Source organism: Oncorhynchus clarkii, chromosome 24 (assembly GCF_045791955.1).
Source record: "Oncorhynchus clarkii lewisi isolate Uvic-CL-2024 chromosome 24, UVic_Ocla_1.0, whole genome shotgun sequence".
Lineage (NCBI taxonomy): Eukaryota > Metazoa > Chordata > Actinopteri > Salmoniformes > Salmonidae > Oncorhynchus > Oncorhynchus clarkii.
In genome coordinates, this window is record NC_092170.1 from 20,441,985 (window position 1) to 20,455,512 (window position 13,528).

Genomic DNA, 13,528 nt, shown 5'->3' on the forward strand with positions numbered 1-13,528 from the left:
TAGAAAAGCTGCTTTTTAACATATTAAAAAAATTCAGAAGGAAAACTGTTTAACTTACTACTTCACAGGAGAGGCATTTTGAATGTAATTTTTTTACATTTTATTTATCAAAACGTGTTTTGTGGTAGAAATGCCATCTAGAACATGTGAACTTTCATGTGCCTTAATGGCAAACTTGTATTCCATCTGTAAATATGAATACAATTGTTCAATTACGAGCCTAGTTGGTTTAGCCACGGAAAAAGCCAGGAACCTTCCCGTTAGTCGTGATTGGCTGAGATAATTGGTGGGCTGGGCATGTCAGGAGATTACTTTGGATTGGTCTGCCATGTAGCATGCTTCTGTCTACAACGTGAGCTGCTCAGTATGTGTTGATAATCCTTTCTACCACGCCATTTAGAAATATATAACGTTAGCCATTGAGAACTACTAAAGTTTTGCTACTTTTCTCAATAACATGGATGCCCTGAATTTAGCAGGCGCTATCAACAGATCAGTTGGGAAAAGTGATGGGCTACATTCTGCATACGCCACGGTCAGTGTGAAATGGATATAACTACAAACAAAGCATAGTTAAAAGGTTCCAGTCTGCCGTGAAGTAATCATCCATACGGGTAACAGTCTAGCTACATCTTCAGATATTAAACATTTCTAATTTTGTCAGAAAGTTGTTTTCATTGCAAGTTAAAGTGTACTGTTAGCTAGCTAGCGAACATTAGCTTGCTGACTTGCTAACTAACATTACATGTATGATCTGTGTAGTAATATTATTAGATTCAGAAATCCATTTGCATTGCAAGTTATAGCCTAATGTTAGCTAGCCAACATTGAACCTAGTTGGTTAGCTTTAGCTACCTGGAGATTCATACTACAGCTATGACAATGTTTGTATTGGTAGTAGTTTGAGTTGGAATTATGCCTGTTCATTGTTTTGCTGGACACTTTCTGTTGTTGATATTGCTACTATGCGAGTAACCATTTCACTGTACCATTTACACTTTCTGTATCCTGTGTATGTGACAAATAAGCTTGGATTTTATTAGATATAGTGTGTGTTTAGCAGAGACGGTAATGTGAAGAACAACATGACCTGCACCAAAGTCAGATTAGGACATAGGCCAAGGACTAGATAATGTGTATTTTTACCTGGAGTTTTTCCTTATCGTAGGCTACTACTTTTATCACTTTTAGTCTTGAAATCTTTGGTTGTTTACTAAACTACTCACTCTGTTAAGCACATAGCCTCACATGTGAATCCTTAAAGAGATGGGTGGGGCTAAGGCTTAAAAGGGTGTAAACGATGCTGAATGGACGTAGACAAAGGAGCTCTCCGGTACAGTGTACCAAAACATTCAAGGTCCATTTTCTCAAAAGTGGGGATCAAAGTTTATCAATTTTCAAAGCAGAATTACTTTCCCATTGTTCCTCAACTGTTTGATATACCATTTTCTACTTTTATCCAATGTAAAAAACACAATTTTAAATTATTTTGCAACATAAGACTGAATCAAGGCGGTTTTGTTCATCTGCCTTGTCTTATTATTAAACTCTCTTTTCAGCACCTTCTTCCTGACTCACTGCATATACATTACAGAATACTGCTTCAGTATTATGGAAGCAGCAGAAGAAAAAGTCCTTTCTCAGACGATTGGTGATCAGGGATACCTACTCCGCCAACACCACGATCAGCTGGTGCAACTGGGTGTGGCTATGGAAGAGGTTCACCGCCACAACCACCGCGGTGAACCTCCACTGCCTCAACCACCCGAGAGGTTTCACTTTCAACTAGCGGAGGGCCTTCTGCACAAGCCGTCTCAGTGAGCCAGTCCCCCAGCCTACCCAGAAGTCTGGCCAGGGAGGCGATGCCTGATTGTCCTTCCCGGACAAGTATGACAACACCCCATCCAAATGCCTTGACTTCCTACTCCAGTGCTACCTCTATTTTGCCCATCAGATGGAAGCCCCCACCACAAGAGGTCCAATGTTGCCATGGTCATTTCCCTGCTTACCTGGTGGGCATTGGAGTGGGATTCAGCCATCTGGGAGAGAGGAGAGGAAGAGCTGGGTTCCTACCAGAGGTTCATGGCTCTGTTCAGGGCTGTTTTCGACCATCCACCGGAGGGCAGAGAGGGATGTGAGTGACTATTCCAACTCCGGCAGGGTGACCAGACCGCTGCTGAGTACACCCTCACCTTCCGGACCATGGCAGCCTCAAGCGGATAGAATGTGCCGGCGCTCTTCACCCTATTACAAGATGGCGCCGAAGAACATGGCTGACGTTTTACATTCTCTCTCTCTTATTTTAAATAAGTATTATTCGTAGCCGTCCATTTACCACCACAAAGTGAAGCTGGCATTAAGACCGCTCTCAACCAACTCTATAAGGCCATAAGGAAAGAAGAAAATTCTCACCCAGAAGCGGCGCTCCTAGTGGCCAGGGATTTTAATGCAGGCAAACTTAAATCAGTTTTACCACATTTTTACCAGCACCTCACATGTGCAACCAGGGGGAATAAAATCCTAGACCACCTTTACTCCACACACAGAGATGCATACAAAGCTCTCCCCCGCCCTCCATTTGTCAAATCTTACCACAATTCTATCCTCCTGATTCCTGCTTACATGCAGGAAGTACTAACTCAATATGGAAGTGGTCAGATGACGCGGATGCTACACTACAGGACTGTTTTGCTAGCACAGACTGGAATATGTTCCGGAATTCATCCAATAGCATTAAGGAATACACCACGTCAGTCATCGGCTTCATCATTAAGTGCATCGATGGCGTCGTCCCCACAGTGACATATCCCAACCAGAAGCCATGGGATTACAGGCAACCTCCACATCGAGCTAAAGGCTAGAGCTCGCGCTTTCAAGGAACAGGAGACTAATCCAGACGCTTATAAGAAATCCAGTTTTGCCCTAAAACAAATCATCGAACAAGCAAAGCGTCAATACAGGATTAAGACTGAATCCTACTACACCGGCTCTGATGCTCGTCGGATGTGGCAGAGCTTGAAAACTATTACGTACTACAAAGGGAAACCCAGACGCGAGTTGCCCAGTGATGCGCGTCTACCAGACGAGCTAAATGCCTTTTACGCTCGCTTCGAGGCAAGCAATGCTCTTCTGGATGACTGTGTGATAACGCTCTCGGTAGCCGATGTGAACAAAACCTTTAAACAGGTCAACATTCACAAAGCCGCTGGGCCAGACGGATTAACAGGACGTGTACTCGAAGCATGCGCGGACCAACTGTCAAGTGTCTTCACTGACATTTTCAACCTCTCCCTGACTGAGTCTGTAATACCTACATGTTTAAAGCAGACCACCACAGTCCCTGTGCCCAAGGAAGCAAAGGTAACCTGCCGAAATGATTACCGCCCCGTAGCACTCACGTCGGTAGCCATGAAGTGCTTTGAAAGGCTGGTCATGGCTCACATCAACAGCATTCCCTGTTCGCCCACGACTGCATGGCCAAACACAACTCCAAAACCATCATTCATTTTGCTGACGACACAACAGCGGTAGGCTTGATCACCGACATCGATGAGACGGCCTATAGGGAGGAGGTCAGAGAACTGGAAGTGTGGTGCCAGGACAGCAACCTCTCCCTCAATGTGAGTAAGACAGAGGAGCTGATCGTGGACTACAGGAAAAGGCGAGCCAAACAGGTCCCCATTAACATCGACGGGGTTGTAGTGGAGCGGGTTGAGAGTTTCAAGTTCCTTAGCATCCACATCACTCTACAAACTATCATGGTCCAAACATACCAAGACAGTCGTGAATAAGGCACAACAAAACCTTTTCCCCCTCAGGAAACTGAAAAGATTTGGCATGGGCCCCCAGATCCTCAAAAGGTTCTACAGCTGCACCATCGAGAGCATCCTGAGCGGTTGCATCACCTGGTATGGTAACTGCTCGGCATCTGACCGTAAGGCGCTACAGAGGTTAGTGCGAATGGCCCAGTACATCACTGGGGCCAAGCCTCCTGCCATCCAGGACCTATATAATAGGCGGTGTCAGAGGAACGCCCAGAAAATTGTCAGAGGCTCCAGTCACTTAATTTATTGATTGTTTTCTCTGCTACCATACGACAAGTGGTACCGGAGTGCCAAGTCTAGGACCAAAAGGCTCCTCAACAGCTTATACTCCCAAGCCATTAGACTGCTGAACAATTCATAAAAATTGCCACCAGACAATTTACATTGCCTGGGTCTCGACCCCGCCCTGTGGGTACTGTACTGGACTTCCTGACGGGCCGCCCCCAGGTGGTGAGGGTAGGTAACAACATCTCCACCCCGCTGATCCTCAACACTGGGGCCCCACAAGGGTGCGTTCTGAGCCCCCTCCTGTACTCCCTGTTCACCCACGACTGCGTGGCCATGCACGCCTCCAACTCAATCATCAAGTTTGCGGACGACACTATAGTGTTAGGCTTGATTACCAACAACGACGAGACAGGGAGGAGGTGAGGGCCCTCGGAGTGTGGTGTCAGGAAAATAACCTCACTCAACGTCAACAAAACAAAGGAGATGATCGTGAACATCAGGAAACAGCAGAGGGAGCACCCCCCTATCCACATCGAGGGGACAGTAGTGGAGAGGGTAGTAAGTTTTAAGTTCCTCGGCGTACACATCACGGACAAACTGAATTGGTCCACCCACACAGACAGCATCGTAAAGAAGGCGCTGCAGCGCCTCTTCAATCTCAGGAGGCTGAAGAAATTCGGCTTGTCACCAAAAGCACTCACAAACTTCTACAGATGCACAATCGAGAGCATCCTGTCGGGCTGTATCACCGCCTGGTACGGCAACTGCACCGCCCACAACCGTAAGGCTCTCCAGAGGGTAGTGAGGTCTGCACAACGCCTCACCGGGGGCAAACTACCTGCCCTCCAGGACACCTACACCCCCCGATGTCACAGGAAGGCCATAAAGATCATCAAGGACAACAACAACCCGAGCCATTGCCTGTTCACCCTGCTATCATCCAGAAGGCGAGGTCAGTACAGGTGCATCAAAGCAGGGACCGAGAGACTGAAAAACAGCTTCTATCAGACTGTTAAACAGCCACCACTAACATTGAGTGGCTGCTGCTGGAAGTGGCTGGAAGTGGCTGCTGCCAACATACTGACTCAACTCCAGCTCACTTTAATAATGGAAATTGATGTAAAAAATGTATCACTAGCCACTTTAAACAATGCCACTTAATATAATGTTTACATACCCTACATTACTCATCTCATATGTTTATACTGTACTCGATACCATCTACTGCATCTTGCCTATGCCGTTCTGTACCATCACTCATTCATATATCTTTATGTACATATTCTTTATCCCTTTACACTTGTGTGTATAAGGTAGTAGTTGTGGAATTGTTAGGTTAGATTACTCATTGGTTATTACTGCATTGTCGAAACTAGAAGCACAAGCATTTCGCTACACTCGCATTAACATCTGCTAACCATGTGTATGTGACAAATAACATGTGATTTGAGGGGCGGACCCGTGATCTTCCTTCTCCCAGGGTAGGCATGAGTATTCCAACATCATTTTCCACCAAACCCTTTCTGGTTTCCATTTCACTGGCTGGCTGTCCCTCAGGTGTTGTCTCTACAGCTCTAGTGGACTCCGGTCCACGGGGAATTTCATTGATCAGGCCCTTGCCTCCTCCCTGAACATAACCTTGTATACGCTGTCCTCTCCTTTTCCAGTCCAAGCCCTGGATAATCGACCATTGGGATCCGGCACAATCACACACATCACAGCACCCCTCACCCTCACCGTGGGACCGAAGCACCAGGAAAGCCTTCCCTTCCTCATCACCACACCCATACATAAAGTCAACCTCTGCCTCCCGTGTCTCCAAAGTCATAACCCCACCATCTCCTGGTCGAGGATGAAAATCACCGCCTGGGCACCAGGATGCCGGAAGACCTGCTTTCCCGTACCCTGTTGTTCTACATCGGTTTAGAGTCCTGTAAGTGCCCTCCAGCCCATCATTCTGGCCTCCTGTATCGTTGGCACTGTGCTTTGGGACGTAGATGTGGACATCCGCTTGGCTCTGGTAAGGGAACCTACTCCTGCTACCTGCCCTCCTGAACGCATCTATGTCCACACGGGAGTAAGAGATCAGCTGTTGACCTGGGGACACACATCGCTCTCCGCTGGACACACAAGTATCACCCACAAAATTCAATCCATCTGTGATAAGTACTGGTGGCCCACCTTGGCGCAGGACGTCACCCATTATGTCAACTCCCAAACCAAATCTCACCAACGTTCTCCTGCAGGGAAACTCCTTCCGGTGCCTCAGAGGCCTTGGTCTCATCTGTCCATTGATTTCGTCACTGATCTCACTCCGTTTGATGGATTTACCACTATTATGGTTGTTGTGGACAGATTCTCCAAATCCTGCCATTTTATCCCTCTCTCTGGTCTCCCCACCACTCTCCAGGTCGCTGAGGAACTGTTCCAGAAGGTTTTCCGGCACTATGGCCTTCTGGAGGAAGTTGTCTCCGACCGTGGCCCCCAATCCACGTCACAGGTATGGAGAGCCTTCATGGAGAAGCTGGGACCACGGCCAGCCTCACATCCGGGTACAACGGGCAGTCCAACGGGCAGGTGGAGAGGACCAACCAGGAGCTGGGGAGTTTCCTTAGAACTTACTGTCAGGACCAGCAGGGGGAGTGGGCCCAGTTCCTTCCCTGGGTGGGAGTACGCCCAGAACTCACTTCGTCACTCCTCCACCGGTCTGACTCCCTTCCAGTGCGTCCTGGGATATCAGCTGGCCCTGGCCCCATGGACAACGAGCCAGACCGAAGCCCCTGCTGTGGACAAGTGGTTCCGGCCCCAAGAGGTTTGGAACACGAGGTAACATTCCGTTTGTAACACCCCAACAACAACAGGATCTCACCCTCTTTTCATGTTTCCCTCCTCAAGACAATGGATCCTTGTCCCCTGGCTGGTGCCGTCCCCTGCCATACACATTCACCTCCCCTGGACATCAATAGGACCCCTGCCTATGCTGTCAGGTCCCTACTGGACTCCCAACGTTGTGGGGGTCAGCTTCAGTATCTGATAGATTGGGAGGGGTACGGTCCAGAGGAACGCTGTTGGGTCCCATCTCCGCTGTCTGAACCGGCCCGCTCCTCGCCCTTGTGGCCATCCTCCTGACTGACGTTGTCCTGTGGCTAGACCGGCGCCTAGGGGAGAGGTACTGTCACGCCTACTCCCCCTCTCCAGCGCTCGACGTCACCAGTCTACTAACCACCGGTCCTGGCAACCATCATCACGCACACCTGGACTTCTTCATCACCTTGATTACATTCCCTTTATTTAGCCCTCAGTAGCCTCAGTCATCATGCAGTATTGGTTTGTTTTCATATTCAGTACACTACCTTGTCTTATTATTAAACTCTCTTTTTCAACCTGCTTCCTGACTTACTGCGTATACAGTACATCACACTGGAGGAGTTACTGGCTCGCTACAAGTGGCTTGCTTAGCTAATGAACTGGTTACATCGGTCGTGGCGTGCATGACCAGAATGACACATCGATGAACAACCAAGGACACACCCCAAATGAGAAAGATGAGAAGTTGGACTGTTTTTCTGAGCCAAAGTTGACTGTTAAAGCTAATTTCCTGCAATTCTACACATTTTGCCATTGCTTATGACGTGTTCATATGATATCTGGTGGCCCCCAACCTTTTATTTGATTTTAAATGAATTATTTGTGGGGGGTAGTGTTGTCTCATCAGCAAGCTGTAATTAATTAGACACGAAATCCTGTGATATAACAGGAAGTCATCATGTTTAATTTACAGTTAATATCTAACAACATGAATCATTGCTGTGTTATTGTAACAAAAACTGAAGCATAACATTAATAAGTGTGTATGAAGAATTAACAATAAACAGTATGAACATTGTTTTACAGGTCATTTTAACATTAACCAATCCTCATTGGATTCCCATTAAATGTTTTTTAATCCAGGCTATTCAACTGTCATAGATGGGTAAAGTGACTATGTGATAGTAAACCGTGTCTGTAACCTGAGCCGTAGATTTAACTAGCACCAACCTCTCCAATCACCAGTCAAAATAGGGATAAAACCACCTATTCTCATTACAGCTCTCAAAAACCATGGAACCATCCCAAATGGCCCCCTATTTCCTATATAGTGCACTACTTTTGAGCAGGCCTGTAGGCCATTTGGGACACAACCTGTTCTCCTCTGTAGATCACAGCTCGGAGAAATCATGGATTACTCAGCAGAGATATCCCCCAAGTGGGATCCTTGATAATCCCTCTGGCTCTGACCTATTTGTGATGATGGTATTTGTTATGGGGAGGAGGTATTGGTAAACAACACAAATCATCAATGCGTATCCTGTATTTGCCACTGACCAAATCAAGTTCAGTCATAATCTTAAATGAGATATTTACTGTAGAATATGTGTTCTGGCTTCATTAATTGAAATACTGTATGCCAGATATTTGCAAATGTGTTTAATAAATGCAATTTACCGACAGGCCAGCCCTCGGAAACTCACAAAGGGCAGGGCACATTTCAAAAGTGAAATTACCATTTAGATAGCTCTGCATTTATCCTCCCCAACCTATGTATTGGGACAACGATGTTTAAATAGTAAATTTGACTCTATACTCCAGCATTTTGGATTTGAGATCTTGTCGGAAACTGTATTTAGTAAAGAATCTTCTCATTACTTGTACATGTGATATTTTACACGTTTATTGTTCTTGTTAGTAATTTATTCATAATGCTGTCAACCAGACTGCCAAGCTTTTATTATATTCTTCATTTGGTATTGACACCTCTCTGTCTCTCTCTCACTCTCGCTTTCTTTCTCTCCTCTTTATCTGTATATTCCTCTCTCTATCTATCACTTTCTCCACCACTCTTTCTACATATCTAGGATAATTTGTGTTTTCTTCCTACTCTGGTTGGCTGCTGATGTGTCTGTAATGAGTTTTAGTGAGAAAGTCTGCAGTGTCTGAGAAAAGAGGGGAGAGGATGGAGGAAGAGACAGATGATTCATTAGTAATGAAGGTAGGAAGCGACACAGGGAGGGAGTAAAAGTGCAGGGGATACTGAGGGGTAGAAAATACACTGACACTATAAATGGTGAAGCCTTATAACAGCGAAATAGGGACGTTAGATGAGTAAAGGGAAGTTCTTGAAAGCACTGGTAAGTGGTTAAGAAAATGATATGTAAAGCCACTGAGTTCACCTCTTCTTTTCCCTCTTCAGCCCTGCAGATATCACATAATGCCAGCTAATATCTAGAGGCACCTCTGGGAAGCTATAGAACTGTATAGAGCTATGCTTCTACTTTGTATACCAGATCAATGTGAACCATATTTAACCAAAGTGCATTCTGACGGTTTTAGTCAGAACTGACATTGTATACTGTAAGAAAATTGATCTAATTGTGCATTTTTTTTATAAGAAAATGTGTAAACTTCCGGGGAAATGTAGTTAACCTACCTGTTTAATTGAACAGGGCCAGTGTGTAGTAGTATTGCTTAGTCAGCTCTGACATGGTGGATAGACATCCTTTCATTTGTCCTCTTCATTCACACCATGGCTTTCATCTCTCCACTCTGTCTCTCAATTCTCTCCCTCTTTTACCATCTCTCGCCGTCCGAGTGGAATTGTTTATTTCCTACACCCGAGATATCTTAACAGTTAACCCCTCTTCCCCCATTCTCAATAGAGCATATAACACATCCCTCCTAAAACTACAGTAATAGCTATCTCAGAGAGAAACCTAAGATGTAGATGAGTTGAAGCCTTTAATAAGTCATGCCATATCAATGGCACTGCTGGTCAGTTCTCTTATTCATACCTACAGTGGGGCAAAAAGTGTTTAGTCAGCCACCAATTGTGCAAAAGTTCTCCCACTTAAAATGATGAGAGGCCTGTAATTTTCATCATCACCCAGCTTGGTGCAGGTCTACAATTTCGTTTCTGGTGTCCTTTGACAGCTCTTTGGTCTTGGCCATAGTGGAGTTTGGAGTGTGACTGTTTGAGGTTGTGGACAGATGTATTTTTTACTGATAACAAGTTCAAACAGGTGCCAATAATACAGATAACGAGTGGAGGACAGAGGAGCCTCTTAAAGAAGAAGTTACAGGTCTGTGAGAGCCAGAAATCTTGCTTGTTTGTAGGTGACCAAATACTTATTTTCCACCATAATTTGCAAATAAATTCATTAAAAATCCTACAATGTGATTTTCTGGATTTTTTCCCTCATTTTGTCTGTCATAGTTGAAGTGTACCTATGATGAAAATTACAGGCCTCTCTCATCTTTTTAAGTGGGAGAACTTGCACAATTGGTGGCTGACTAAATACTTTTTTGCCCCACTGTACATATACACATTCACTCTTAAGGGGATTATGAATGAAGTATAATGGAAATATGTCACCGGGTCTGCTTTGCCTCCCTGCTACTCCTTAGGACCTCATCTCCAATCTCTCTGTGTGATCTTCAGCATCATATATCTCTTCCCCCTTTTCTCTTACTGCAGGTTGTACTGCAGGTTGTACCTTTGCCAATGCAGCACTAATCACATCTAGCTGTCAGAAAGAGAGAGAGGCAGGGATTGGGGAAGCCACTTTCTGTACGTGTTGAGCACCCACCCCATCCCCTGTGTCATTTTCTCTCTGCATTACTAGTGAATCTCTCTTTCTCTCTCCCCCCAGCCTGGCTCTGTTCATTCCTCCCTGCTGCTGGTTACATGCACATCATCTGCAGAGGGGAGGGACCCTACAGGGCTCAGCATTCACCAGCAGAGCTCCTGCTGCCCCACTCCACCTCATCTCCACCTCCCCTCATCTCCACCTCCCCTCATCTCCACCTCATTTTTACCTCCCCTCATCTCCACCTCCCCTCATCTCCACCTCCCATCATTTCCAACTCATTTCTACCTCCCCTCATCTCCACCTCACCTCATCTCCACCTTCCCCTCATCTCCACCTCCCCTCATCTCCACCTCCCCTCATCTCCACCTCCCCTCATTTCTACCTCCCCTCATCTCCACCTCCCCTCATCTCCACCTTCCCTCATCGCCACCTTCCCTCATCTCCACCTTCCCTCATCTCCACCTCCCCTCATCTCCACCTCCCCTCATCTCCACCTCCCCTCATCTCCACCTTCTCTCATCGCGTCACTCTCACAGAACGGAACATCACTCATCAGTATTCTGCATTGCCTCTCCTCCTTCCATCTCTCTCACTCTCTCTCTCACACACACACACGCACATCAAATCTCTGGAGCTGTAGCTTTACCTGCATTGAAGCAAAACATTGACAATTGTTCCCCTCTATCTGCAGAGTAGTGCAACAAAACATAGCCAAGGGATATACTGTATCAATAAGTCATTTATTTGATTTGATTTGTCACATGCGTCATAAACAACAGGTGTTGACTAACAGTGAAATGCTTACTTATGGGCCCTTTCCAACAATGCAGAGAGAAAGATAGAAAAATAAAAGAGGAGAAATAAATCCACAGTGAGTGAGAACTTGTCTATACTGTATATACAGGGTAGCAGTACCGAGTCCATGTACAGGGGTACGAGGTCATTGAGGTAGATATGGACATATAGGTATAGATAAAGTGACTAGGCAACAGGATAGATAATAAACAGTAGCAGCAGCGTATGTGATGAGTCAGAGAAGTTGGTGCAAAAAGGGTCAATGCAGATTGTCTGGGTAGCTATTTGGTTAACTATTTAACTAACCATTTAGTAGTCTTATGGCTTGGGGGTAGAAGCTGTTCAGGGTCCTGTTGGTTCCAGACCTGGTGCTTTGGTATCGCTTTCAGTGTGGCAGCAGAGAGAACAGTCTATGACTTGGGTGGCTGGAGTCTTTGACCATTTTTAGGGCCTTCCTCTGACACCGCCTGGTATAGAGGTCCTGGATGGCAGGGAGCTCAGCCCCAGTGATGTACTGGGCCGTACGCACTATCCTCTGTAGCGCCTTGCAGTCAGATGCAGCCAATCAAGATGCTCTCAATGGTGTAGCTGTAGAACCTTTTGAGGATCTGAGGGCCCATGCCAAGTCTCCTGAGGGGGAAGAGGCGTTGGAGTGCCTTCTTCACGACTGTTGGTGTGTGTTGACCGTGATAATTCCTTAGTGATGTGGAGGAACTCTCCACTACCGCCCCGTCGATGTGGATGGGGGTGCGTGCTTTCCTGTAGTCCACGATCAGCTCCTTTGTTTTGCTGACATTGAGGGAGAGGTTGTTGTCTTGGCACCACGCTGCCAGGTCACTGACCTCCCTATAGGCTGTCTCATCATCATCGCGATCAGGCCAACCAAAGTTGTGTCGTCAGCAAACTTAATGATGGAGTTGTGCGTGGCCACGCAGTCGTGGGTGAGCAGGGAGTACAGGAGGGTACTAAGCACGCACCCCTGAGAGGCCCCCGTATTGAGGGTCATCATGGCAGATGTGTTATTGCCTACCATCACCACCTGGGGGCAGCCCATCAGGAGATCCAGATACCAGTGAGAGAAAAGATCAACCATTAATTTATAACTTCCTCTCCTCAGATCCTCTCTGCCTCCCTTCCTCTCATCTGTCTCTCTCTCCTTTCCTCTCCTTCGCTCTCCATCCCTCATCTCTGCCTCCCTCTACTTTCCTCTCCTCAGCTTCTCTCTGCCTCCCTCTCCTTTCCTCTCTTCTCCTCAGCTCCTCTCTGCCTCCCTCTCCTTTCCTCTCTTCTCCTCAGCTCCTCTCTGTCTCCCTCTCCTTTCCTTGCCTCTCATCAGCTCCTCTCTGCCTCCCTCTTCTCTCTGCCTCTCTCTCCTTTCCTCAGTTCCTCTCTGCTTCCCTCTCTCCCTGTCATCTCCTCAGCTCCTCTCTGCCTCCCTCTCTCCCTCTCTTCTCCTCAGCTCCTTTCTGTCTCCCTCTCCTTTCCTCTCCTCCCCTACCCTCTCCTCCCCTCTCCTTTCCTCTCCTCCCCTACCCTCTCCTCCCCTCTCCTTTCCTCTCCTCCCCTACCCTCTCCTCCCCTCTTCTTTCCTCTCCTCCCCTACCCTCTCCTCCCCTCTCCTTTCCTCTCCTCCCCTACCCTCTCCTCCCCTCTCCTTTCTTCTCCTCCCCTACCCTCTACTCCCCTCTCCTTTCCTTTCATCTCCTTCCATACCCACTCCTCCCTCTCCTTTCCTCTCCTCCCCTCCCCTCTCCTCCCCTCTCCTTTCCTCTCCTCCCCTACCCTCTCCTCCCCTCTCCTTTCCTCTCCTCCCCTACCCTCTCCTCCCCTCTCCTTTCCTCTCCTCCCCTACCCTCTCCTCCCCTCTCCTTTCCTTTCATCTCCTTCCATACCCACTCCTCCCCTCTCCTTTCCTCTCCTCCCCTACCCTCTCCTCCCCTCTCCTTTCCTCTCCTCCCCTACCCTCTCCTCCCCTTTCCTCTCCTCCCCTACCCTCTCCTCCCCTCTCCTTTCCTCTCCTCCCCTACCCTCTCCTCCACTCTCCTTTCCTTTCAT